This window comes from Callorhinus ursinus, unplaced genomic scaffold (assembly GCF_003265705.2).
Source record: "Callorhinus ursinus isolate GAN/ISIS: 27379988/994484 unplaced genomic scaffold, GSC_fseal_2.0 scaffold20, whole genome shotgun sequence".
Lineage (NCBI taxonomy): Eukaryota > Metazoa > Chordata > Mammalia > Carnivora > Otariidae > Callorhinus > Callorhinus ursinus.
Genome location: NW_027397082.1, coordinates 23,813,464 through 23,838,841, shown reverse-complemented (window position 1 = coordinate 23,838,841; position 25,378 = coordinate 23,813,464). Strand labels below are relative to the sequence as shown.

The 25,378-nt window shown below is 49.2% G+C and overlaps 1 long non-coding RNA gene across 2 annotated transcripts in view; it reads right to left on the bottom strand.

The window, feature by feature from the left end:
• LOC141374656 (uncharacterized) overlaps nucleotides 1-24,938 on the bottom strand; it is a 76,357-nt gene extending 51,419 nt beyond the window's left edge. For both annotated transcript variants that reach the window (XR_012381706.1, XR_012381707.1), the window contains exon 1: nucleotides 24,728-24,938. This is a non-coding gene — a long non-coding RNA (uncharacterized lncRNA). The remainder of the gene's footprint in view (nucleotides 1-24,727) is intronic.
• Between the last annotated feature and the right edge of the window lie 440 nt (nucleotides 24,939-25,378).

The following is a 25,378-nucleotide window of genomic DNA, read 5'->3' as shown; positions in this document are numbered from 1 at the left end:
CCAGATGGCCCCAGGAGTGTGATCACCTTCCAGTCAACAGTGATTGACTCAGGGATGGACGTCCAACCAAGCTCCAGCCAAGGAGGCATCATGGGAGAGAGTTGGAGGGGCCTCAGGAAGCTTCCTGGCCCCGGAGAGAGCCAGAAGTCCATCTAGATCCCTCTTCTTCCTCTGGCTGTGGTTGTCTCACTAAGACGTTTGGAAACGCCACAGCCGTCTTATTCTCTGCAGACGAAGCCAACACCAAAGATGGCAGAGATGGGGAAGAACCTGGGGCCTTGCTGATGTCACTGAGCCACCGAAATGAGCCCAAAGCCCACCTCCCTCTAGATTCAGAACTGTCCCACTGCCAACTCCAGGGAGCACCATTCACACTGCAGCCCACCGGGCTGGTGGGTCTGGGAGTTATACAATGCACCCCAGCCAAGTTGAGAAACGAGTTTTGCTATAGTTAGCCAGTCTGAGCTGCAGTGTGTTATGTGCAGCTGACGATATCCAGAGATAGCTTGCCTAACCTAGGGAACACGTTAGAAATTCAAATCCTTGGGCCCCAGCAGGGAACGCTATGCATTTTTACCATGTACCCCAGGTGAATTCTGATGCTCCCCAAAGTTTGAGAACTGCCACTTTGGTGGGATGTGAAGACGCCCGGGGCAGTGCCAGGCACACAGTGAACACTCAGCATCGGTCCAAAGTGGATTTATCTGAGAAACACCAGCCCCTCTGTCCTACTTCCTGCGTAAAGCTACTGCAGAAAGAACGGATGAGGGCAAGGGAGTGTGAGTTGTCAGACAGATCTCACCTCTTCCCACAAAGGCTGCTCTGCACACTTTTAGAAAAACATCTGCTAACGTTTGGCCAAAACCCTCTTCCAGGACAACCGGACTCTGTTCCCTCCTCAGCAGCCACAGCTGGAGTCACTCCCCGGGACTCTTCCGGTGCAGACCGCAGCACACAGCACGCGGCCCGGTGGCTGGCGGCCACACGGCTGGTCAGCCCCGCTCGCCCGGTGGCCCTTTCAGCTTTATTAAAAGGTCATTTTCCTGGCCTGGCTGTTTCTTATCCTGGACTGATCACCCCCTGTGGCACCAGGAAACTGCAGGGGAAGCTGGACTTCTTAGAAGGAGATAAAAGAAGAAGCTGGCTGCGCCACAGCTCATTCCCGAGATCATTGTTTTTGAAATGTCAGAGGTGCAACGTCCTTGGGGGTCATACCCTACCCCCCTCATTCCACGGGGGAAACCAAGACCAACGGGGGTGGGACTTGGGGTTCCCATTCACACAGCTCTTTGTCAGCGTCAGAGTCAGGGGGCTCCTGACCACAGTGATGGTGACAGATGGAGGGGGACACTTAGCAGGGAGAGAAGGAAACTGAAGGGAGGGGCAGGCACTAATTTAGAGGGGCTTTTGCAGGATACCAGTTGCCTAGATAAACCGTTAAGGCCAAAGGCAGCAAAGAACATCTCACCTGCTCTTTTTGATATTAAGATCCTTGAGGCTAGGTCTACTTAATCAATTTGGACTTTTTTACTCAGTAAATATTTGAATGACTATGAAATCCAGAGCACTACACCGGGCGTGCAGTAATGGGAAGGGGCCAGAGCTGAGGGTAATATGAAGGACCTCGGTTTAACAGTGAAGATAAGGCAAATACTTAGAGAAGAGAGTAAAAAGCAAGTCCCATTAGGGGAAGTGTCTTCAGAAAGCCTCCCTAGCCCTCCCCAAATTCAACAGCATTGGGGCACCCTTCACTCTGTGCTTCCTCAACCAGCCTGAGCACTACATTGTAACTCAGCTCACACACCCATCTCTTTGTCTTCTACAGCAAGGAGCCCCTCCTCTGTTCATCTCTAGCACAGATCCTGGCACAAGGATGCGCTAAGTGAAGGCTGGCTGCCGAAACGATAAATGAATGGATGGATGGATGGATGGATGGACAGATGGAAGAATGGATGGAAGGATGGATGGATGGATAATGGATGGATGATGGATGATGGATGATGGATGGATGGATGAGTGGATGGATGATGGATGGATGGATGGATGGATGGATGATGGATGGATGGATGGATGATGGATGGATGGGTGGGTGGATGGAGATGGGGATGCCAAAGAATTCTGGCCAGGGAATCGGGGAAGGCCTCCTTCAGGGCTGAGGCATCTGAGCTAGATCTTGAAGCATTTAGACAAGTAGAGATAAAGGCAGGACCCACTTCATCCAAAGTGCCCAGTACCATGTTCAGCAGAAATCTGGTGCCTTAAAGCTTCCTGGATGACTTTACTACTGAACTGGCTTTCCTAAGGGAAGGAAGCTGGCTTCATTTCCCACAGTCTTTTGTTTCTCTCTAGGTAAACAGAAGCAACTCCTACACAGTAATTAAACTGATAAACCAAGGGAAAGTTAACTGCCCACTAGTCTCTACAAACACAAAGATACTTCAGCAAAATGAGGACACCCCAATTCTACTGATAGGTAGTTTTCCAAGGTATATTCAGTGACAAAGGCAATGTATGTTACCCCCCCTTACATACAGAAATTCTGGAATATAGAAATTCTGGAAGGAAATCTAAGAAACCAATAAAAATAATTACCTGTCCGTAGAGGAATATATCATTTAGTACCTAAACTGGGACATTTTTGAGGATGAAAGCAGGTGTCACTGACCATTCACTGGGATGTAAAACACAAACTAGGAGTGTCATAGGTAAACTGGAATATTACATTTGGCCCACCTAATAGGGGCCAGGTTGGAGGAGGGAGTGATGTGGACATCACAGGGGTAAGAATGAAAATTCTCTATGCAGGGGCGCCTGGGTGGCTCAGTCCATTAAGCATCTGCCTTCGGCTCAGGTCATGGTCCTGGCGTCCTGGGATGGAGCCCCGCATCGGGCTCCCTGCTCGGCGGGGAGTCTGCTTCTCCCTCTGCCCCCTCCGCACTCCTCCCTCATGCACACTCTAATAAATAAATAACATCTTAAAAAAACAAAAGAAAATTCTCAATGCATACATTTAGTGTTTTGATTTCTGAACCATGTGCATGTAGCAACTATTTCAAAATGTAATCATTTTCGGGGGGGGGCGCCTGGCTGGCTCAGTCTGAGGTGGAGCATGCGACTCTTGATCTCAGGGTTGTGAGTTCAAGCCCCACATTGGGTGTAGAGATAACTTAAAAATAAAATAAAATCTTAAAATGTCATCATCTTTTTAATGGGAATTTAAAAACCCAAGGAATTTGGCCTTCCAACTCCAAGACAGAGGCGGCTCATTTGGGGGCACCACAGAATAGCCACCCTGAAGAGCACCCCAGATACAGAATGAAGGGACTGCTCAGAGCATAGCCCCTTTGCAGCTTGCAATAAGCCAGCCCTGGGAAAAGGGAGCAGTGCATGGCCTAAAAAGGCTTTGACTCCATGGAGGGCCAGCTGAGATGGGGAACATCAGAGGAATATAAACAGTGAGGTGGACATAAAGCAGGTCAGGTTTTACACAATCATGGCAACAAAGTGAGATTGATTCGGGACTGAATGAAGCTCTTTATATTGTTTCTACTTAAAAAGGAAATGTATTGACTACAGTCCTCCTCACAGATTTATCTTTCCTGACATCAAGCACATTCATAACCTATTTTAAATTCCAAAGAACAATGCTGGGGTTTAGGAAAGTGAATACCAGTGTGTTTCACCAGAACGTTTTGGAGGCTGGAGAGAAGCTTCTTTGACTTTTAATTGCTCAGGAAACAGGCACAATGTAGATGTTTTTCTTATCAGTCATAACTTGAAGTTAGAGGACAACTTACCCAGTGGGTCTGAACTTTAGAATGTGTCTATTGTGGGAAGAGCCACTTTGGGGCCATCTTAGAGACCGTGCATGGTGTCACTTTGGCCTCAGTCTCTTTTGTGACTCTCTCCTCCTTTCAGATGCCACTACGACTTCTTGGGATCAGGCCTTCTCTACCAAGACTGGAGAAGGTCCTGTCTCCTGCCTCCAGGTGCCACCAGGCACTGACCTTCCCCACACCAGCGGGACCGTGTGCCACCGTGAACACTTCAAGGGCTCCGAGTAGCCTTTAGGATTGCGGGGTCATACAATCTATCATCCAAACAGGGACACCCGTGAGCCGGGGGGGGGGGGGCACTATTAATAATCACATGGGGACAACAGCCAAAGCTACGCTGGGAAACTGGAATGTGAGGTCATCCTACTGTAGGGTAAATCCAAACCCTTTAACACATCTTGAATTCAGGACTCTCCACATCTGGCCCCACTTTACCTTTCCAGTCTTTTTGATACTGATCCTATCACAGGGTCCGGTCACAAGGGACTTGCAAGTTCCCCAGCATGCCTTGAGCCTTGCTAGGTCTGTGCATTTGCTCACACATTTCCTCCTCCTGCCTCTACCCCACCCACATCCCCTGTCAGTCCATGATGTCCCCCTCCCCCATCTAGGTAGGTCTATCTCCTACCCTTCCTTCAAAACCCAAGCCAACTGGTACCATCTTTTACTGCACTCGCTCAACAAAACTCTGACTGCTCACTCTGTGTTAGGGGCATAGTGAATAAGACTGAAAAAAATCAACCTCTTACAGAACTTTAACTCATAGGCAGGGGGGGAAGTTATCACAATTGTGATAACTGATACTAAGCATGGACATAGGGTGATACGCTGGAGAGTCTACTCTATTACGGTGTAGACATACCCGGCCCCTACAAGGCTGTGAGCTCTTGAGGACAAAGCCCAAGAGGCCCCAACTTACAGCCCTACTGCACCTACCACACACCCTTGGTTATAGCTGGCACTCAACAAACATTTGCTGAGTAAAGATTTAATATTAAAGAAGCTTGCTTAGCTGGTCCAAAGACGGTTCCTTAACAACCAGTTCTGAGTCCTCCATGAATCTGTGTGAGATCAAAGGGGAACCTGATTTGCCAACGACCTTAGAAAAACACCCCAGGTCCTACGGCTGTAACTCTCTTCAGCACTGATGCTGGAACTGAACTGAAGTCACCTGACTTGCTTCAATCCTATGCTACTTCTCTAGAGGCTAAGTGACTCATCCGAGGTCACACGGCTAGTTAGTGTCTGAAAGGTGACACAGGAAGCCTAGAATTCACTGCCTGAATAAAAACTAAAGGACTTACTGGAACAGAGGGTGTCTGGAGGAGGGAGGTGACCCTGCTAGCTGGAGTGGCCAGGGAGCTTTGGGGTGGGGCCCAGGGGATGGAAAGTAGTGGGGGAATCATTCCTGTCAGCAAGCAGGGGGAAAGGCACTATAGTAGAAAGCTTGGTCAGGGAGGGATTGCTTGAAACCAGGGTCACAGAGGGAGGTGAAAATCTTCCCTGGTGATATAGACCATCTGAGACCAGGACACAGACCCACCTTTTCCACGTCTGACCTGGAAGAGGGGCCTGAAGAAAGAGCAGTTTGGGCTGAAGCAGGGAGGCTTTCCTTAGGACTGCCCAAGCGGTGCCCTCTCAGGAGAGGGGGCTGTTCTGTCAGACTTATCGGGCACCAGCAACACTCAGCAGAAGCTGCTCAGAGAAGCTCACTTTAGAGGCCAAGGGTCCTGGGGCTTCCCCACATTTGTTTGCTGTTCTGCCCTATGTGGCATGGAACAGACCAGAGTTAAACAGTAACCAGTAACAAAGATGTCTGGCAAGCATTAGAGTACTACCCAAGTTAGATGCACAACACGTATACCCCTTTCTCAGACCTTTCCGATGGTGAGTAGTCATAGGAAAAATTTTGCATTTTGAACTACACAACTCCCTGGACCTGACTTATTTCAATTCCACACACAGAAACAGCTGAATCCATTCTCGGCAGCCCAGACTGCACCCCGCCCACCTCTCACCTGTGGCCCTGGGCCACCCTGGCCTGTCATGCCTTGCTGGAATTTTTCTTCCTGGCCTCCACCCACCACGACCCCACGCCAGCCTCTCAGGGCTCAGTCAATGGGGAGCCCAAACCGCAAACATCCACTGAGGTACAACAACGTAAGTCCCTGAAGATAAGGGAACAAACTGAGTTCTTCAGACGGGCTCTCCAAATGGCCTTCCACTAGCCTTGTGCTCTGAGGGGAAAACAGAACCAGGTCCCCAAAGGGCAAGGCTCCTGGATCTCAGCACACTGACATTTGGCACAGGATACCTCTGTTGTGGGCCGTCCTGGGCACTGCTGATGTTTAGGAGCATGCTGGCCTCCACCCACGAGAGGCCACAGCACCCCTATATATCGCCACAACCGAAAATGTCTCCTCCAGACATTGCCAAATGTCCTATAGGGATAAAACTGCCCTTGGCTGAGCACCACTGCCAGAGGGTGAGCTCCCTAAATGCGTTAGTCCATACATCTCCAGACTCAGGCACCCGGAACTCCTAGTCCTACAAAACAGCTTGGGCATTAAAGGCAGAGCTTTGGATTGGGTGGGCCTGGGTTGGAGTCCTGCCTCTCTCCGTCTTATCAACTCTGCCACTTTAGGTAGGTCACTTAGCCTTGTTGAGCCTCAGTTCCTTCATCTTTAAAATGGGAGCAATAAAATAGCACCTACCTCATAGGGAGGCCCTGAAGTTACATAAAATGACACCTAACGATTGCCTGGCACAGTAAGTGAATTTAACATTCCATAAATGTTAGGGATTATTTATGGGCCTGGAAAATTCCTTTTGGTCAAGCCTAGAGTTTAGTCTTCTATTTCTGTGGCTTCTGATCTTCCCCCTTCTTCCTATGCCCTTTCCACCTGTTAAATGCCTTTGGTCTTAACCTTTGGTCTTAAGGAATCCTTCCTGTGGTTCAAAGGCATCTGAGGTTAAAGTGAAGGAAAGAAAACACACACACACACATACATACGCATGCACGCACACACAGAGAACCTTTCAGATCCAACCCTGCCCAGACCAACTCTCCAGACAAAGGTTTCCATTGTTGTCTAAAAACAAACTTTTCCACAGGGAGGCCTTAAAAGAGCCACGAGTCTCCAAGCCTCCAGACTCTTCTAGTTCTCATCCCCACTCTGCCCAGACCCTGGCATATCCCTTCTCCTTACTGGGCCTCAGTTTCCCAACTGTGAAATGAGGGCTCCAGGCCCCGAGGAGCTCTAAGTGCCCCCCCATTACCATTCTCCAAGATGCCACACTGCGTCGGAATGCTGCGTGTGGACGGCGGCTGGATCCACATTTCAAGTAAGTGCTTCGCTGGGAATAGAGGTCACAAAGTCAAATCATCCTGTTTTTCCCCATGTTCCCCCAAGAGCCAGCAGAATACGGTATTTACAGAATACAGAAGTGGGTATTTGTTGCCACTGGAGTCAGATCTGAATAAAATAAAATCCTGCCAGACCACCGAGACCTTGAGCAAATTAACACTGTTGCGTATCTGTAAAATGGGATAATAAGAGAGGCAGAAATGATGTACAGATTATGAGACCCACATCAGGAAAGCACCTACTACAGAGCTGGTACACACGCTAGGTATTCAAAACACAGCCCTTCCTTTCCGGACTCAAGTTCAAATTGGGGAAAATAACTCCATGTCATCTTCCTCCTCTGGGAAGTCCTTCGTTCTCTCCTTTCCCAGGCCTCTGTCCAAGTCCTCCTCTGCCAGGAAGCCTTCTCTGCATGGACTCTGCTTCTAAAGGTCCAAGGCCATAAGTTTCCCAAAGACTGGCTCGGCGAGGGAAGGGGAGGTGGGGAAGAGGTTCCCTGCCTGAGAACTGTCTGTCTGTGAATTCGGGAAGATTAACCCCTCCCTTGCTCCACCCCCGAGTGGAGCACTGACCGCAACATCTGTGTAGGCGTGGAGTTTACACACTCATTATGTCTGAGTCCCATAACCAGCCTGATGGGCAGGAGGAGTCAGGACAGCATCCTCTCCCCCGCAGCTCAGTCACCCGGAGTCCCTCCCATTGCCCACTGCCCACTCACTCCAGGAAGACAAGGAAGATCATGTGGTTTCTTCTCTCCCCTCCACGGGAGGGCCTCACACATCTCCAGCCCAGACCCTTCCTTTTGCCCGAACCCTAGGACTATAATGACTCCACGGTCTCCGGTGAGCTCGAATCCTAAGGTAGAAATGCCTACTGACCAAAAATTTGACGGCAGGAGAGGAAGGAATAGGCCCAAGGTCTCAGCCAGTTCAGAGGTGGGGCTGGGTTAGAACGTGGGTCTCCGGGCTCTAGACACACCAGGCCTCTGTGCCCACCCCCCCTTTCCCACTAGCTGCACCCCCTCTCGTCTCAGGCACCACGATTCCCCCAGGCTCCGAAGGCAGCATCACCTCAGCTTCTTCCCCTGCCCTATTTCTCTCATCCTCTTATCACCACGACCAGGAGCCCTTTGTGATAAGGGCCTGCAAACAGCCAGCCCCACCCTTCCAAACCCACTGCCTGGTTCCCATCACCTCATGACAAGGGGCCCAGGCTGAACTCCCCAGAAGCCCATTCTACAGACAGGGCCAAATTCCTCTCCCCTCAACATACCTTTTCCATGCCACTCTCTGCCCCACGACCTCCCGTGGACTCCTCTGTCCCACTGGATCTCCTGCCCAACAGGCCCGGGAACCCCATTCACCTACTCCAGCCCACCTGGTTTTGCCCTGCTTCCCTATGTGCCCCCTCTCCTCTCTCCTGGATGATCTCCTGGCTCCCTCCTTAGACCTTTGCCCATGTCACTCCCCTCCGCTGGCAAGCCTCCCGCCCTCCCCTCCTCCCATCCTGTCGGCCCCTCCATGAGGACACCTCCTCTGAACTCCACAGCCCACAGTAATCTCTGACTCCTCTATGAGGAGTCACCACTGTGCAGGGAAGGGCCTAAGCCTGGTGTTCTCCTGGCCTCATGTTGTCCCTCTACTGCCTGAGCTGCATGAACTTTACCTCATCAAACTGCAAATGGCCACCCACCAGCTTGGCCAAGTTCCTTCCAACTCCAACCTCAGCCTGGCATCCATTCCACAAATATCATCTGAGTGCATCTAACTAAAGGGCCAGAGAGTCCTTGGCCTTACTCTCGAAACCCTTCTTACCCTTCTTACCCTTCAAGCAATCTTAAATGCCACGTGATCTGTGAATCCTTCCCCAACCTCCCCCATACACACCCCCCCCCCCACGAAGGAGTCTTCATCTCTCTACCTTGGGACCTCCCGGCTGTTCTCCAGCCAATCTCTCCACCAGCCCCATGTCCTCCCTAAACGCAGACCTTCTTTTCCTCACCCACAGCTGGGCCTCCTACATTGCCTGATACCAAGGAGATGCTCAATGAATAGCTTTCACAGTGAACTGAAAGAAACAGAATCTGCCCAATTCTCAGGCCAGTCTGGGCTCCTGGGTGGCCCCAAGCTCCGTACATCCAAGTGACCTCTTACTGTTCTTCCAAGACTGGATTTGGGCCCAGACTGAATCAAATGACCTCTTATCATTCTTCCAAAATTAGGCTTTCCTCTTTAATTACACCTTATCTAACCATACTCTATGCGGATTCTAATTACATAATTACTCCAAGCCTTGGGACTTAAGGGAAAAAAAGAAAGAAAGGAGTGTGTATCATTACACAGGTAAGTAAACACGTCAAATACGCATATTTCTACATGCCATATGCCATTTTTCTGTTCATATACCATTTTGTAACCTGGAAAATATAGTTCATGGAGGTGTCTAAATCACATTAAGGTAAAAAGCTCACTGGGTAGGAGTAGATGAAGGAGAACTTCATGGAGAGCCTAACCCTGAGATGGGCTTTGAAAGAGGCTTAAAGTCAGTGGCCAGCCCTCCTCCTTCCCCTCCTGCATTGAAGAGGGGGCTGTGTGGTTGGGCACAGTAGATTTTGAAAGCATGACCAGCCTGATCCCCCCCTAACCCAAATATCCACCTTGTTCTGAATCCAGGCACTCACTGCACTGTCTTCCCCTTAGGGCATGCATGCACAATTCTCTCCCCAACTAGACTATGTCCACCCTGCAGGCAGGGACCCTGTCTCAGCCATCTTGGTATTCCCAATTCTCAATCCCTCCCCAAACCAGTAGGGACATCTAGCAGGCCCTCCCCTGGCCTTACACTCCTAGCCTTATTAAAGTATTGACCTCTCCCAATGCACTAAGCCTTCTCATGCCACCCCACTTTTGTTCATGCTGGTGCCACTGCCTTTTATTAGGAACCCTCCTCTGGTCCTCTTCCAGCCCCCTCCCACCTCCACGGTGGCCCCCACTGCAGCTGGTACTTGCTCTAACTTAAGTGTTTATCACACCTGGGCACAAAAACCTTTTCACGTGCCTACCTCTCCCTTCAGACCAAGTCACCCAACTTTCTGATCATACCTTCCTGTTAGTAAAATAGCTTTGAGCATATTTACTTATAAGTTAATTATAAAATCCGTACTACTATAAATAGGAAATCTACATCTTTCTTATGTTTGAGTTAAAGAATAAATAGAACTTTAACTGATGTTTTCTTCCTGCCACTCAATCGATCTCCTGAGAGCTCACCCACTGCTCTAGATTAGGAACAGCGTAAGGACAGCAGGGGTGTTTTGTTCTCTTTATATTCCGAGAATCTGCAGCAGAACCCACAACTTAGTATATGAATTAATTTGCTCACAGCTAGTGAGCCCCTTCTGTGAGCCAGACACATGCTGGGCACTGGGGACAGAATGTGGCTGAGAAACAGCCCTGGCCACGGCCATCGTGGATCCTACGGACTGGAGGGGTGGGCAGACAAACAATGATTTCCCAAACAAGTGTAACAAAGCAGCTGAGACAGATGCCGCGAAGAATGTTCTGTCTAGAACCACTGAATCATGAGAGCCTCAAACGGGAGGTTTTAAACTGCTCCAGGGGATCAGAGAAGGCTTCTCCAGGAACATGCTGCTGTAGGTGACATCTGAAGGATGAACAGAGCTGGCTAGGTAAAGGAAGGAGAGAACACTCCAGGCTAAGGAAACTGTACAGGCAAAGTCCGGAGGCTGGATAGAGAAGCCTAAGTGCCAGGGACTAACAGGCCAATAAAACAAAATGCATGAACAAGCCCCAAAAGGATGTCGAGTTCTCCTTCCCTTTGCTCCCCACTACTTATCAAAACAAACCCCAGCTTCCAACCTCTGAAGGGGTCGCTCAGTGCCAACACTGCCCGGCCTCTGGACCAAGCGGGCAGGTGGGCCTCCTCCAGGCCTCCCAGCCGGCCGGGAGTGGGGTCCCGCACCCCTTCTGAGAAGCTCAAAAGCTTATTAGGAAAACACTCCTAGGAAGACACTCCTGGAAACCATGCCTGTTGCTACGGGCATCACCAATCAAAGACTCCCGGGCAGTTTAATTTTTTAAAGAGAGTATTAAATATTTTACGTCTTCTAACAGCACTGTTTCTTCCTTGCTACAATGGAAAGGAACACCCAGCGAAAATACCCATCAAGACAGCCCAAGGAGGTGCGCACCCTGCCATCAAGGGTAACCTCTGGATTAACTGGTTGCCCAGGTGTTTGTTCCTTGTGGGACCAACCTGGGGAATCCAGAACCACGGCCACAAAACCCCTTCTCTACTGGAGCCCCTTGGACCCCAGGGATGGGTATTTTCGCTGGGTGTTCCTTTCCATTATTCACAGCGATGCTTCAGGTGAGTGCTGAAATAGCCCACAACCTTAATAATTCAAGATCAAACCAAGACCGTCGACGGTACCGTAGGCTGACAGGCTGCAGGGCCTCCTCCTGCAGCAGCTGTTCTGAAGAGGAGCCCATCTTCTCTCCGTGCTCAGGCATGACTAACATTTCCCAGTTCCCGGGGGGCCTCGCCCCCTCACACCTGCCAGTCCTGGCTCACTAGTGCACCAAGCCCAACATAAAGGCCCCACAAAGCAAACACAAAACTGTCCTAAAAGGCCTGAGACTGTCTTGGGCCAGGCTCATGGGCTTGGCAACCCATCTGTCAGCAGCCGGCACCCGACCCGGCTCAGGCCCTCGGGCCTCCTGAGTCCAACTTTCTCTAGGTACTCTATCTTCCGTCCCTGCCGGGGTTTTTCTTTCTCTGGAGATGCTATTCATTTTGTCCTGCTTACAGCGGCCCAGTTCCTCCTGTTGCCTTGGCTTCTCCATCCAGATCCCTGGCCTGTTCTCAAGCCCACAGTGACAGATCCCCCAGCTCCAGCTCCGGCCCATCTCACCTCCCCTCCCCCACCACACCCCCCGCCCCCGGCTGCAGGATCCCCTCCTCTCGCCAGCCTTCTGCGTACACTGTCCATAAGGAGAGGTGCACCCACAGAAGAGTCAGCAGTGTGTATGGTACAGCAGCCTGGGAAAGACTCCCAAACATCAACATAACACAAAAATGTTTACATTGTCTCCCCTCGATGTAGCATCAGTAGCTGCAACCCCTGACCATCATTCTGTGCTCGCAGGAAACAGTCACTCAACCCTGGATCTGCCCCGACGGACAGACGAAAGACAAACTCTAAATAAGAGCAATCAGCACATGAACGAGTTCTTAAAGGTCACACTAGGAAACAGCTCAGATGCCCAGCTGCCAGGTTCCACACAAATTCCAGGCAACAAGAGAAACTGTTTGTATTTCAAAAGATATGTCCTGGTGACCCTTCATACTGGGAAACCAAACTCAAAGGTTGGCCTACAGGCTGATGTTAATAATCGATGCACTAGGCATTATATAAATGAGTAATGAGTTTGTGCATTGACACGTGGGCAATTCCGGGATCTTCTAAGCACCCATTCCTGTCACAGCTGCTCTGAGCTAGAACATCGTCCATGAATAGTGGAAAGTCGCGGCCCAAAGGAGAACGAGCCTGGCAAAGCCAAGTAGAGGATAACGTTCAAGTATTCAATACTCCTGGTCACAGGTCCTCAGGCAGTATGCATATGGCATGGTGAGAATCCGGGTAGCCAGGAGCAGTCTCCACCCAGGTCATTCCTGGGTCCACCATCACCAGACACCTGACTTGGGGTCTGTCACTGGCCTTGCTCTACCACCTGCTCTGTGTGCCTCACCTGGCCGAAGCGTGATGCCGTATCAGTCAGGTGCGTCTAGAGCACCGTCACCACCCCACCCCCACCCACACTGTCCTACCAAAACCTTCCCACCTCAAAACCTGAAACAAACTGCCAGATGCCTACGGGGGAAGCCAAGAGCCCCGCACTCTCAGCGGGAAGGAGGAAAGAAGTCGGGGAGGATGGGGGCTGTGGCTACATGTTCACCAACACTTGTTCGAAGGATGAAATGAGCCCATGGCTTTTAAAGTGCTTCTTAAAGTTCCACGTGCAAGCAGGGATCCGCCCATCGAATGGAGCACCCTCCCGGCCCTGGGGCAAACATCAGAGCTCCCTTTCTCCACAAAACAGGGCACCCCGAGCACATCAGGCCATACCAGGTGGACCTGCTTGCAAGACTGAGCAAATCACCAAGTGACAGAAACCCTAAAGAGAAGCCAAAAAGCCAGCTGCCAAATCACCCAGGATCTGTACCTTCTCTCCTCCACACACCTCTGGCCATGCCTCTGCTCCCTGGGGCTGACGGCAAATGTCTGACACCCCATCCCTCCAAGGTGGAAATACAGTAAGGGCAGAAGAAATGTTTGGGGACAGGAGAAAGGTCCATGGGTAGAGGCAGACCAGAAGGAAAGGACATCAAAGGGATCCTTGTTCAAGTGTCAGTGATGAGTACTGGGATTGAGAGAGCTTTGCTGGCATTTTTACATCAGCTCTCATGCCCAAAGCAGCTCCTGGCTTAGACACATTCGGTTCTGTGTCCCTCTCCAGGTGGTCAGTCAGCTCTGCAAACACAGCCTCGCCTGCCAACGTTCTTTCTCCACTCTACAGTCTCCTGTTTGAAAATGCCTCTTGACTCCACCAATAACTTGTCTCCTTCTCTTCAACATAGCAACCAGCACTACCACACGTCAGGCACAGTCTAAAGACTTGCATCACTGAATCAGCCACAATCGTGTGAGGTAGGTACCATTATTTCCTCCATCTGACAGGTGCAGCACCTGAGGCACAGAGGAGTGACTTGCTCTAGGAAGCAGCAGATGCAGGCTGTGGACTCAGGCAGCCTGAGCACAGAGACCACGCTCTTCATCACTCTGCTCCCCACCTCACTTCCAAGCAAGAAGAGCCAAGCTCCATGAGAAGAGATCTGCTCCCAGCTCGGGCCCATCCAGCGACATGGCCTAAAACAAATGGCTTCTCTCGGCATCAGCTGTCTCCGCTGTGAAACAAGGCTAATCACAGATGCCTGGTCTAGAAACACAGAAGTTTAGCTCTGTAGTCCACTGCAGGCTGCCCGAGAGAACTTCCTGGGATGATGGGAACTTATGTCTATGAGCACTGGAAATGTGTCTGGTGTGAACAAGAGACTGAATTGTAAACTGTATTTCATTTTAATTAATTTAAAATGAATATGGCTGGTGTCTACCACTGGAAAGCTCAGCTCTAGTCTATAAATTCTAGGAGGGCAGAGACCATTACTCTACGGTCACCACTGTATTCCCAGAGCCCAGCCCAGACCCTGGTGTACGGTTGGTACCCAGTAATGATTTGTTGAACAAACCAAAAGCAAAGGACTTTTCAGGTGCTCTAATAAGACTTCCTCTCCCACCCCGGGATTGATTTCCCAGGCTCCCTGGCTAATGGACATCTAGCCTTGGCTTGGCGAGGAGCTCAGGGCCTCCCAAATGCAACAGCAGGGAATGGCTCTCAGGATGAAAAGTGCTTCTATGAAGCCAAATTTATCTCCCTGAAATTCCTACTTACTAGTCCTGGCATATTAGCTCACAGGTTTAGGAAAACCAAAATAATTATGAAAAAGCACTTAAACATTTGTAAACACTGTAAACACAGGATTATATCTATAATTCACTTTCTTAGTTAAGATATATGTGATCTTAACTTGTAACAGTATGTGGCTCATTAAACAAATACATTTGGTGACCTGTTTGGGGGAAACAATCCTCTAGTGTCAGGGCTGTGGTACAGATCGGCTATCTCTGCTGACTTTCCCATCAATGCACTTGAGATTTGGGCCCCTAGCTCCAAAGCTGCGCCAGGGAGTGTGCAGCTGGACTCCCAAGGAGCAAGGCCTCGTTCTCCAAGCGGCGTCTAGGGATTCTGGCAAAGCAGCTCCTGTTTGCTATTTCCTTGATGTATTCTAAGTGGAAAAACCTAACATGCACCAAGGGCTCTGCACCCTGGGCTCTGCACCTTGGGCTCTGTCAGACACAAACATGATTGCGACGCTGCCCTCACAAGGAGCCCGCTGTCCAAAGGGAGAGGTCAAATCTGCAGCGTACTGACTGTATCAGGCACGGAATACAATCAGGAGCAAGACACACAAGCCACAGTCATTCAGTGTGACAAAAGTCCTCACAGACGTTCTCTACAAAATACTGACCTGACTGCCTTAGAAGAGATAGTCAGAAAGATGCTGGCACCATGCCTTGACACAGCAGGTGTTTATGGAGGTGAACTGCATCAAATCTTGACCAATAGCTCATTTTAAGGCTGGGGAAACCAAGACCTGGACAGGTTAAGTGACTTTTCAAGGTGACCCAGGTCATTAGTGATAGGACTGGAGATAGCACCTGAGCCTGCCTGGTCACTCTCCAGCCCAACAGCTGACAATGCTGTCTAACAGTGCTTCTTATGCTACATGGGAGAAGGGAGGATCTGCTGTCTATCTCAGAATAAACAATGGATTGACTTTTGTTAAGACTGTATGCTTGGGACTCTCTTGAAATCTCATGACTAACTATGCATACCACCTCAGAAACATGCATTCAATCAGTATACAAACAGTTCTTGAGAATATACGCTATATCTCGCAGGTACCAGTTTAAGGGCTTGGATAAACAGATGAAACTTCTGGTCAAATCGAAGGGTTAAACACCCATATTTATCCCTGCTCTCTGTAGAACCCCACTAAAAGGACAGTAGAAAATTTTGATTTTTGATGGAAAGAAGACAACAGCAGATGAGATGTATCAACAGAATTCTGGAAGACAGAGAACTGATTGCCCTGCAGTAGCTGATTCAGATTTCTGCTCTGCTAGGTGCAAGCAGGGGAGGGAAACACTAAGCAAGTGGGGACTTACGCTACAGAAACAGAAGAAGCCTCAGAAATTGGAAGGCACCGAGGACTAAGAGGGGAGGGGAGAGGGGCTAAAAAGAGAGTCCACTAAAAGTTTGTTGAAGGAGCACTTCCAGCCCAGGGCCGCCTCTCCTACAATCTACTCAGTCTGATGATTTCCCTCCCCCAGGCAGAAGAAGGCAGAGATTCATTGTTTAGGCAAACTACACTAAGAGACTCTGGATCCAGACACAGTAGAGGGAGGGACACAGCTGAGAGAAGGGAGAGAACCTTCAGAAAAGGACCAAGTGAGTGAAAGTCTGCATACCAAACAGGGTACCTAGCCTCCTTTCCCATCAAGGCTCCCATGATGCAGGACATCCAGGCTATTGCACCACCAGGCAACATTTTTCTCCAGGAAAACCCAACATCCCCCTGAAAAAAGATCTATAGGCACAGACATTGAAAGTGGGCTCTCTTCTGGAACCCTACAATGAAGTTAAGCCCCCTTCCTTGTCACACAAATGCCCAATCAGCAATCTTAAAATATGAATGGACAGTCAAGGATCAGTAAAAGAACAGCTCCAATGGGAAATTCAGTAACCAAAACAGGCAGAAAAAGGGGCTTGGAGGAAACAAAGACAAAGCAGAAAACAGCAGAAAAACATCAAAAACAGAAACAAAAACCTAACCTAAGTGAATTTATTGTACCCATGAAACAAGAACAAGATACTATTAAAAAAAAAAAAAAGTGAGCATCAGAGAACGAGGGAGTTCCAGAAAGTACACACGTAAGCATGTTTCATGCAAAACCATGAAAACATAAATTTGAAAATTCAAAAGGGTTAAGAACAAAGCTGAAGAGGTCTCTCACAAAGTAAAACAAAAATAAAATGAAAAACAAGAAATAAAAGATTTTAAAATTATAAACTCAGGGCGCCTAGCTGGCTCAGTTAGTACAGCATGTGACTCTTGATCTCAGGGTTGTAAGTTCAAGCCCCACACTGGTGTAGAGATTACTTTTAAAAAATAATAAAATGTTTAAAAACATAAAATAAAAATAAAAATTATAAACTCAACCCAGGAAGTCCAACATCCAACTAATAGAGGAGTTCCAAAGACAAAAGAAAAAAAGGAACTTCTCAAAGAAAAATAGAAGAAATTTTCCCAAAACTGAAGAATGTGAGTCTTCAGATCAAAACAGCACACTAAGGACCTAGCACAATAATTTTAAAAGCAAGAAAATTTCCAGTACAGAGAAAAAGAGATGATCCTAAAACTTTCAGTGAGAAAAAAAGCAGGTTATCCATAAGTGATCAAGAATCAGAATGGCATCTGAATTTTTGCCATTAATATTGGAACCTAGAAGACAGTGGAGCAATGCGTTCAAAATTCTAAGGGACCATGGCTTTCAACCTAAAAGTCTAGACAAATTAAACCACCAATCAAGTATAGATGTAGAATAAGGATATTTCAGACATGCAAGTTTGAAGTGATCAACCTCCACAGACCCTCTCTTAGAACCTCCTGGGGAAATAAACCAAGAAAGAGGAAACAGAGGATCCAGCCTAGGACAAGGCAAAGGAATCCCCAGGATGAGTCATACCACAGGCCTATAGGTCAATCGACCCAAAAAAGAGGAGAGGGATGGAGGCCTCTGGGAGGGAGGTCTCCAAGGGAATAAAATGAAGAGGAACATGTGTTATAAAACATAGATGTTTTAAAATTCTGTCAGAGACTTTGAGAATTAGTAATAAGTACATACAAAACTAAATAGAAAAAAGAAGGTAATTATCAACTAAAAAAAAAAGATGTACAAAAAAGAAAATATCATTATAGCACAACTATATGGCTCAGCCATGAACACTATTTACACAGCCAAGATAATGTAAGCATTGAATATCAATATAACCCAAAACTGTGATGTAACCATACTGGGGGGACAGGGTGAACAGAGGTGTATGGGGAGAAGAGGGGAATAAGGGTTCCTCTAATCCATGGTAGGACATCAAGAAATAATATCCAAATTGAACAATCAGGAAACAGCACTGTAAGTAGGGAACTCACAAATATAATAGTAATATCAGGAAAAATAGCTAATACAGTTGGAAGTGACTGTAGTAGGCAGAACAATGGCCCCTCAAAGATGGTGTCCATAACCTAATCCCCAAGCCTATAAACATGTTATCTGGCAAAGGGGAATTAAGGTTGCAAATGGAATAAAGGTTGCTAATCAAGGGAACTTAAAATAAGACTACCCTAGATTATGAAGGCGAGCCCAAAGTAATCACACGGGCCAGGGAATGCAGGCAGCCTCGAGAAGCTAGCAGAGGCAAGCAAGGAAACAGATTCTTCCCAAAAGGGGTTCTTCCCAAGATTCTTCCCAAAAAGAATCTGCTACCTCCTTTATTTTAGCCCAGTGAGAACCTTTTTAGACTTCTAACCTACATAACCATAATATGAATTATTTTGCTTCAAGCAACTGTGTCGGTGGTAATTTGTTACTGCAGCCATAGAAAATCACATTCAGTGACTGACTCTGGGGAGTAATCCCTGGAATGAGAAGGGGTGACAGAGCGTTTCTTTATAAGCCTTGCAGTGTTACTTGACTTTAAAAAGTATATATATACATACTTTTAAGAAGTATGTATGTATACTATACACACGCACATATATACATATATATAAATAAAATAGGACTTTGATGTAAATTAAACATGAATTTAAAAAGAGATGAAACACAGGTTCTGTCTTGCCAGATCTCACATCTGGTAGAAAAGACAGACAGGGAACCAGCTACTGCTTAACATAGGAAGAAAAGCACCTCGTTCAGATGTGAGGAGAGCCTGAAAGGAGAAGGAGCAGTCAGCCAGGCAAAGGAGAGGAACAAGCCCTGGTGTGAGGGAGAACCTGGTATTTGGGGACATGGATGAGGTCTTTGTGACTGGGACATCCAGTGAGTCTGACAGAGCCAGCAGGAAGGGCTGGGGGCGGTGGGCAGCTCTCCACACCACCAGGTTTGATGCCTGCCCCACTGCTGGCTTCTCCAGCTGGAGGACGGGACCTGCTGTGCATAATTCAAGTGGACATGGACAAGTGAAGGCCCCATATAAACACAGCATTTTCCTGGACCATCAGTTGTACTCAATAGCAAAGCATTTTTTTTTAAAGATTTTATTTATTCATTTGAGAAAGAGAAAGAGAGAGAGCACGAGCAGGGGGGAGGGGGAGAGGGAGAAGCAGTCTCCCCACTATGTGGGTAGCTGGACATGGGGCTCGATCCCAGGACCCTAAGATCACAACCTGAGCCAAAGTCAGATGCTTAACCGACTAAGCGACCCAGGCACCCCAACAGTAAAGCATTTTAAATACCTTTATACTAAAACCAGCACAGACATATTATAGAGTAGAATACAAAACTCATGTGAATTTTTAACATATTAACTAGAGATTTCAAGGAGACTGCTTGCTTGCAAGGCCAGCTTTAGACGCTAAGCTATCTGCTGACCACTGAGCACCAAGACTCGGTCTTCTCTGTAATTAATCTGAGTCAGAAAAAAATTTTAAAGCACTACAGCAAGCATCCATCAAAGTACCCGGAACTTCACACCTACAACCTGTCAGTGGGTGCCTACCCTCCTTGTGCCTAGCTTCCCTTGGGTCCCAACCTTGATGAATCAGAAAATTGAGATTCTTTTCCAAAGGGGTCTGGGTCTTGCCATTGACTACTGGGTTAGCCCAGCTTAGGAAAACAAAGAAAAACCATCACCCTGAATTCTTAGATGTCCTCTCTTGGCCATAAGCCCACCCACCACCCCGACTTTAAGCATTACCAGAATCAGAGACAAGAGCCCCAGCTTCACCATCAACACCCCCAACCTTTACAGTACAGGCCTCTGTTGGAGATTACACTGCAGACACTGTTTCCATGGAAGGAAGTCAAGAAACAGGGCACATCTCTTGGGAGAGGGTGTCCCTTGTGTCCACAATACAGAGGTGGAAACTTTTTCTATTGTTGTAACTGTTTTTGTTATAAAAACAATAATATCCACATGACAGTGAGCTGGAAATTTTTTTTCTATAAAGAGCCACTACTGACCACAGAAGAAAAGGAGGGAGGGGAGAGAAGGGGAGGCGGAAATCAATGGAAGGCCACACAGAAAGAAGTAAGAAGGAACTTAAGGGTTTGTTTTGTTCGTTTGTTCTGTGTATAAAACACATACCCACACATTGCAAGGGAGTGAACTCAACTGACTGTAAATTAAGAACAGAGAAGATTAAATTTTAATAACAGTAAACACATTAAAATACACTACAAAGCTGTATTATTGACAGTAAAGAAAGAAAGGGACTGGAGGGTAAGAAAAAAAGAAAGATACAGCAGGAGGAGAGAGAGAGAAATGTACAGAGGAGGGAGATGGAGGCGGGGGCAAGCAAGGACGGAAGACAGTGCGATTCACAGACACACAGGCCTATCCATACCCTGCTCGGTGAGGAACAAGCCCTGGTGTGAGGGAGAGCCTGGTCTTTGGGGACATGGATGAGGTCTTCGTGACTGGGGCACCCAGTGGGTTGGACAGAGCAGGAAGCAGCCGCTAGGGGTGGCTCCTATCAAGGGATCTACAGAGACACTTCTGGGGCCTGACCAACAAGCCAAAGGAAACTACACCACACAGGCCGGCTGTTGGCTTGGGCTATAGACTTCAAAGTATTATCACCTTTCATCCTTGCCTTTGAATGGCTACTGATCCGGTTAACCACTGTTCACAGCTCTTTAATTGCTCATTGAAACATTCAGAGGTTTAGCTCAGGTCCTAGGCCAGAAGCTCCCCACACATGAGCTACATCAGTGAATCAGCCAGCTCCAAGCATGCCTTCTGAAAAGGGAGTACGTTAAACGCTATCTCATAAAACATACAAAACACCGATGAAAGTCAGAGGAGAAATGCTTGAGCTGAAAAGAAATTCCACAGATGGGGCGCCTGGGTGGCTCAGTCGTTAAGCATCTGCCTTCGGCTCAAGTCATGATCCCGGGATCCTGGGATCGAGCCCCGCATCGGGCTCCCCTGCTCTGTGGGGAGCCTGCTTCTCCTTCTCCCTCACTTGTGCTCTCTAGCTCTCTCTCTGAATCACTCCAATAAATAAATAAAATCTTTAAAAAAAAAAAAAGAAATTCCACAGAAAACTTTCTTTTGTTTTGCATTTAAAAATAAATTGGGACTTCAGCAGAACTGGGTCCCACCTCAGTATTGTCATCACCAGCACACCTGACTTCCCACATGTTCAAGTTCCATGTATGTACCCAGTGGCTCCAAAGGCCTCAGCTGACCCTACAACAAAGCAGCTTCTACCACATTCTGCAGTCTGAGGGTCAACAGGAGAGATCCCAAGGAGACTCCACCTCAGCCCCAAGCCTAGGCAGGTCCACCCACTCTCACCCCTGTCTAAGCCAAGCCCCTTCTTGCTTCCTCCACCCAAGGGCTGCAGAAATCTGCTCTTTCACAGCTGGAAGAACCCCCCTTTCAGCTCCATCCCTCCCTCCTCCAAGCTTGGAGGCTGTGTTTCCCCTTCCCTACCTGACCTGCCTCCAACCTCTCCCTTCTTCAGCCCTATTTCCTCCTCACTTTCTCTATCCCATTTTACAATCTCAGAGGAGGAGGGAGTAAAAGCTACATCTAGAATATAGGACCCAGAATCTACCCACCTGGGGTCCTGTCCCAGCTTTGCGTCTTGCTACCTGTGTGACTTTGGACAAATCACCAAACTTTCCCAAACCCAAATTCCTCAAGGAGGGGGGGCAAAACATGGCAATCATGGTTTTCTTCCAACACTCATGCTCTAAATAACTGAACATTCACCTGTATAACCATAAATAAAGCATTGAGTTAAACATACACAGGAAAGGAGAATGAATTCTAGAAACTCCTTTTCCTTAGCATTCTGTCAATTCAAGTCACCCCAGTCAACCACCACTCAGAGGGTCTGTGCCTCTCCAGGCCATTCTAGCTCTGAAGTATTTACACACAGTAAATCCTCATAAATTGTACTAATTGAGGAAAAGGTGAGTCTGAAGCCATCAGAAGCCTGAGTTCTGGAATACTTCTTTCATGCCATTGAGAAACATTATGACTTTACCATCGTTTAGCAAACAAAAAAGAATCTTAAAAGGCCCTCCCACAAACTGGACTTGTGAATCTAAGAACAGTAATGCTGTCAGGAACCCAGGAAAATAGTCTGCTCCAAAGCCTTCTGCTTTTTCCCCAACAAGGACACGGGCCCAGAGCATGGAAGCCACAAGCCCAAAGCCCAAAGCCCAAAGCAGGTCAGTGGCCAGGATCAAAGCCAGCTGCCCCGCCTCTGGTCCAGAGCTCTTTCACCAAAGTTTTTTGGGACCATCCATTTCCTTTTACAGAGACAGATTAAATCCTAAATGACCTGTGAGTGCCCTCTACAGCAAATCTATTTCCACATCCAGGGAAGGGTCCAGAGCTAAGTCTGGATGACCAGATGATTACCAATGCTGCCTAGTAAAAGCCTTCTTTCCTGAACCCTGCCCATTCATACTCTGCAAAGAAAACCCCAGAGTCTGCTATCTACATAGAACTCTATTTTAGGGAGGGGGAAAGAGGGGAGCGCTGAACAGGTCTTTGTTCTGCCAGTAAGAAGCAACTGCTCGTCCCTTCCCAGCACTCCAACCTCACCCCTCATTATTCCCAATCCCTTCAGAAAAGTTCACTGAAACTCTCCAACTAGCAGGAACGCGGCAGGTAAGAGGGTCGGGCCAGCGAACAGGGTGGGCTCCAAGGGAAGACGACAACACCCTCCCAGCTCTTGGCCCTACAGGGTAGAAAGCATTTCTTTTCAGTTGCTAATTCCCTGCAGGGAAGTCACCAGAGACAGCTCAACTCAGGGACCTCCAGCTGAGAAATGAGCTCTCTGCAACCCCAGAACTACCCCTTTGCTAACAGTCCTCTCTAAAATGCCCAGAGCAAAGGTGCCAACAGACCCACCCTTCCCTGCCATCCCCTCAGGCCAAGAGCCCCAGACAGCCAAGCTTGGCGGGCAAGGAGCTATTTAAGGCAGCATCAAGAGGGTGGGGCAGAAAATTGCTGGCAGCATCCTCTTCCTCCACCCCTCCCTCAAGCCAACACACAACACACACACACACACACACACACACACACATACACACACACACACACACACAGTGGGTAGACAGCCATCTATCTCACCTGTGTCTCTAAGGGCTGTAGATCTGGAGTCTCCAAATGTCCAGCATGTGCTTTCTGTCACTGAAGCTGCTGTCCCCATCTGCCACCCACCCCACTTTTAATCCACCCCCTTCTCTTCAACCACCACCAAGCTTCCTTTCCAATTAAAAACATAAAGCTGAATCTGAATAGAGGAGCTCAAAAACCAAGGAGAGTGGAGACAAACAAGCCATCCCTGGCCTTCACTTACGAGAGGAAAAGGGATGTGTGTGTGTGGGGGGGGGGGTGATGTCAGAGGCCTCACTGCCAGATAGGTTCCATGATGTCTCTAAATGAACCTCCCTCCTATTGACAGTGAAATCAATTCTGGCAATTTCAGCAGGTCGGCCCTGTGACAACAGGAGCATCCCAGCGCTCAGTTTAAAACAAAAATCCAAAGGTTCAGCCAGAACATGCTGGGAAAACACAGGGTCTGGATAAAAGGAGCCGCGCTCAGTGGGATCCCTTCTGCTTTTATGTAGCAATGTAATAGCGTAATAAATTCTGTCTGCCCAAAGAAACCATGCACTGGTGAATTTCAAAGCCATATTACGACAGCGGATGCAGGGGGGATGCAGAATTCGACAGCACATCCCCCCATGAAAGGTACATAATGACTTCAAGCCTCTCTCCCCCTCTGTCTTGAATGGCGCTACCGCTAGTCAAGGAAGCCACATCGGAAAGCAGCCAGGTGGGAGCTAGGGATGCCTGGGGAATTCGGAGAAAGGAGTTGCCTTCCGTCCATGTCGGTGATGAACCGCCTAGCAAGATGCTGCCAGTCACTCCGGGGGATGAAGCAGCATGGGCGGATGGGCACGCACGAGGTTCCCGGACCCACACACGTACCCGCTCATTCAGGCGGGTCCTTAGGCCAGACGGATCGTCCTAGCGCCCCTCCCGCCGCCCTCTCCTCCCGGGGGATGCTGATGAATGAACACACCTGCGATGCCTCCATCCTGCCGCTCGCTCCCTCCTTCTTCCTCTGGCTGCTGCAGAGGAGCCCCTCCTCGGTAGTTTCACTTTACAGCGCAAACCCCCCCGGGCTTTGATGTCTCCTCCACCCACCCATATTGCAGCCAGCCTGAAGAAGTGGCCATGATCGCACGTACCCCCACCCACAAAAAAGAAAACAAAACCTGAATCCCGGGGACCCCCGCACCCTGGGGAACTTTCCTGGAGAGACTGGGGATCCACCCAGCAGGAAGGAAGGTTCGGCCGAGGAGGACCACGGTTTTCCCCGTGACTACGGGGGATGCTCTGGGGGAGGGCGTCCCCCAAGTCCTTCCAACAGCTGGCCCTTTAAACGCGCCTCCTTCAAGCGCGGAACAAAGGCGCCGCCCGCGGGGGCCGGGCCGCCGCACGCCCCCGGCGCCGCGGCCGCCGATCCGGAGAGCGCGGGCGGGCGAGCGGGCGGCTGGCGCGGGCTTACCTTGCGGGTCTCCGGGCGGGCGGGCGGCGCGCGTCCTGCCCCACTCGCACTACACGCTACAGTTGGCCCCGCTCTGTTTTTCTGGGACTCGGCGCTGACTTCACCGACACTCCGCGGCCGGCCAATGGGCCGCGGCGGCCGCCCCCTCATTAGCATGCGTCTGGAACCGTCCACTCCGGCAGCGCCCGGGCGGTGGGTGGTGCCAGGGGGCGGTGCCCGGTCTGGCAGTGACAGGAAGGGGCGTGTGCGCCAATGGGAGGCGAAGAAGCGTCCCGCCGCCCCGCCCCGCGGCATTGTGAGCCGAGAGCGCGGGCCTGCGGATCCTCGGCGACTAGGCGCGCGCGGTCTCAGTAACCCTTTCTGTCCTGGCCGGCCACTGGCTGGGCCTCGCGCCCTCTGGTCCTTGAGAAGGGTCGCCCGCGGGGAGCTGGGAAGGAACCTAGGGCATAAAAATAACAGCGAACGTGTCTTGAGTGCATATGTTACTTAACCCCTGTGCCCATTTTGCTCATCTGTAAAATGGTGTAATAGGTTGTAGTGGGGTGTCTGGGTGGTTCAGGCGGTTAAGCGGCTGCCTTGGGCTCAGGTCATGATCCCACCTGGGATCCAGTCCAGCTCGGCCTCCCTGTTCCACGGGGAGCCTGCTTCTCC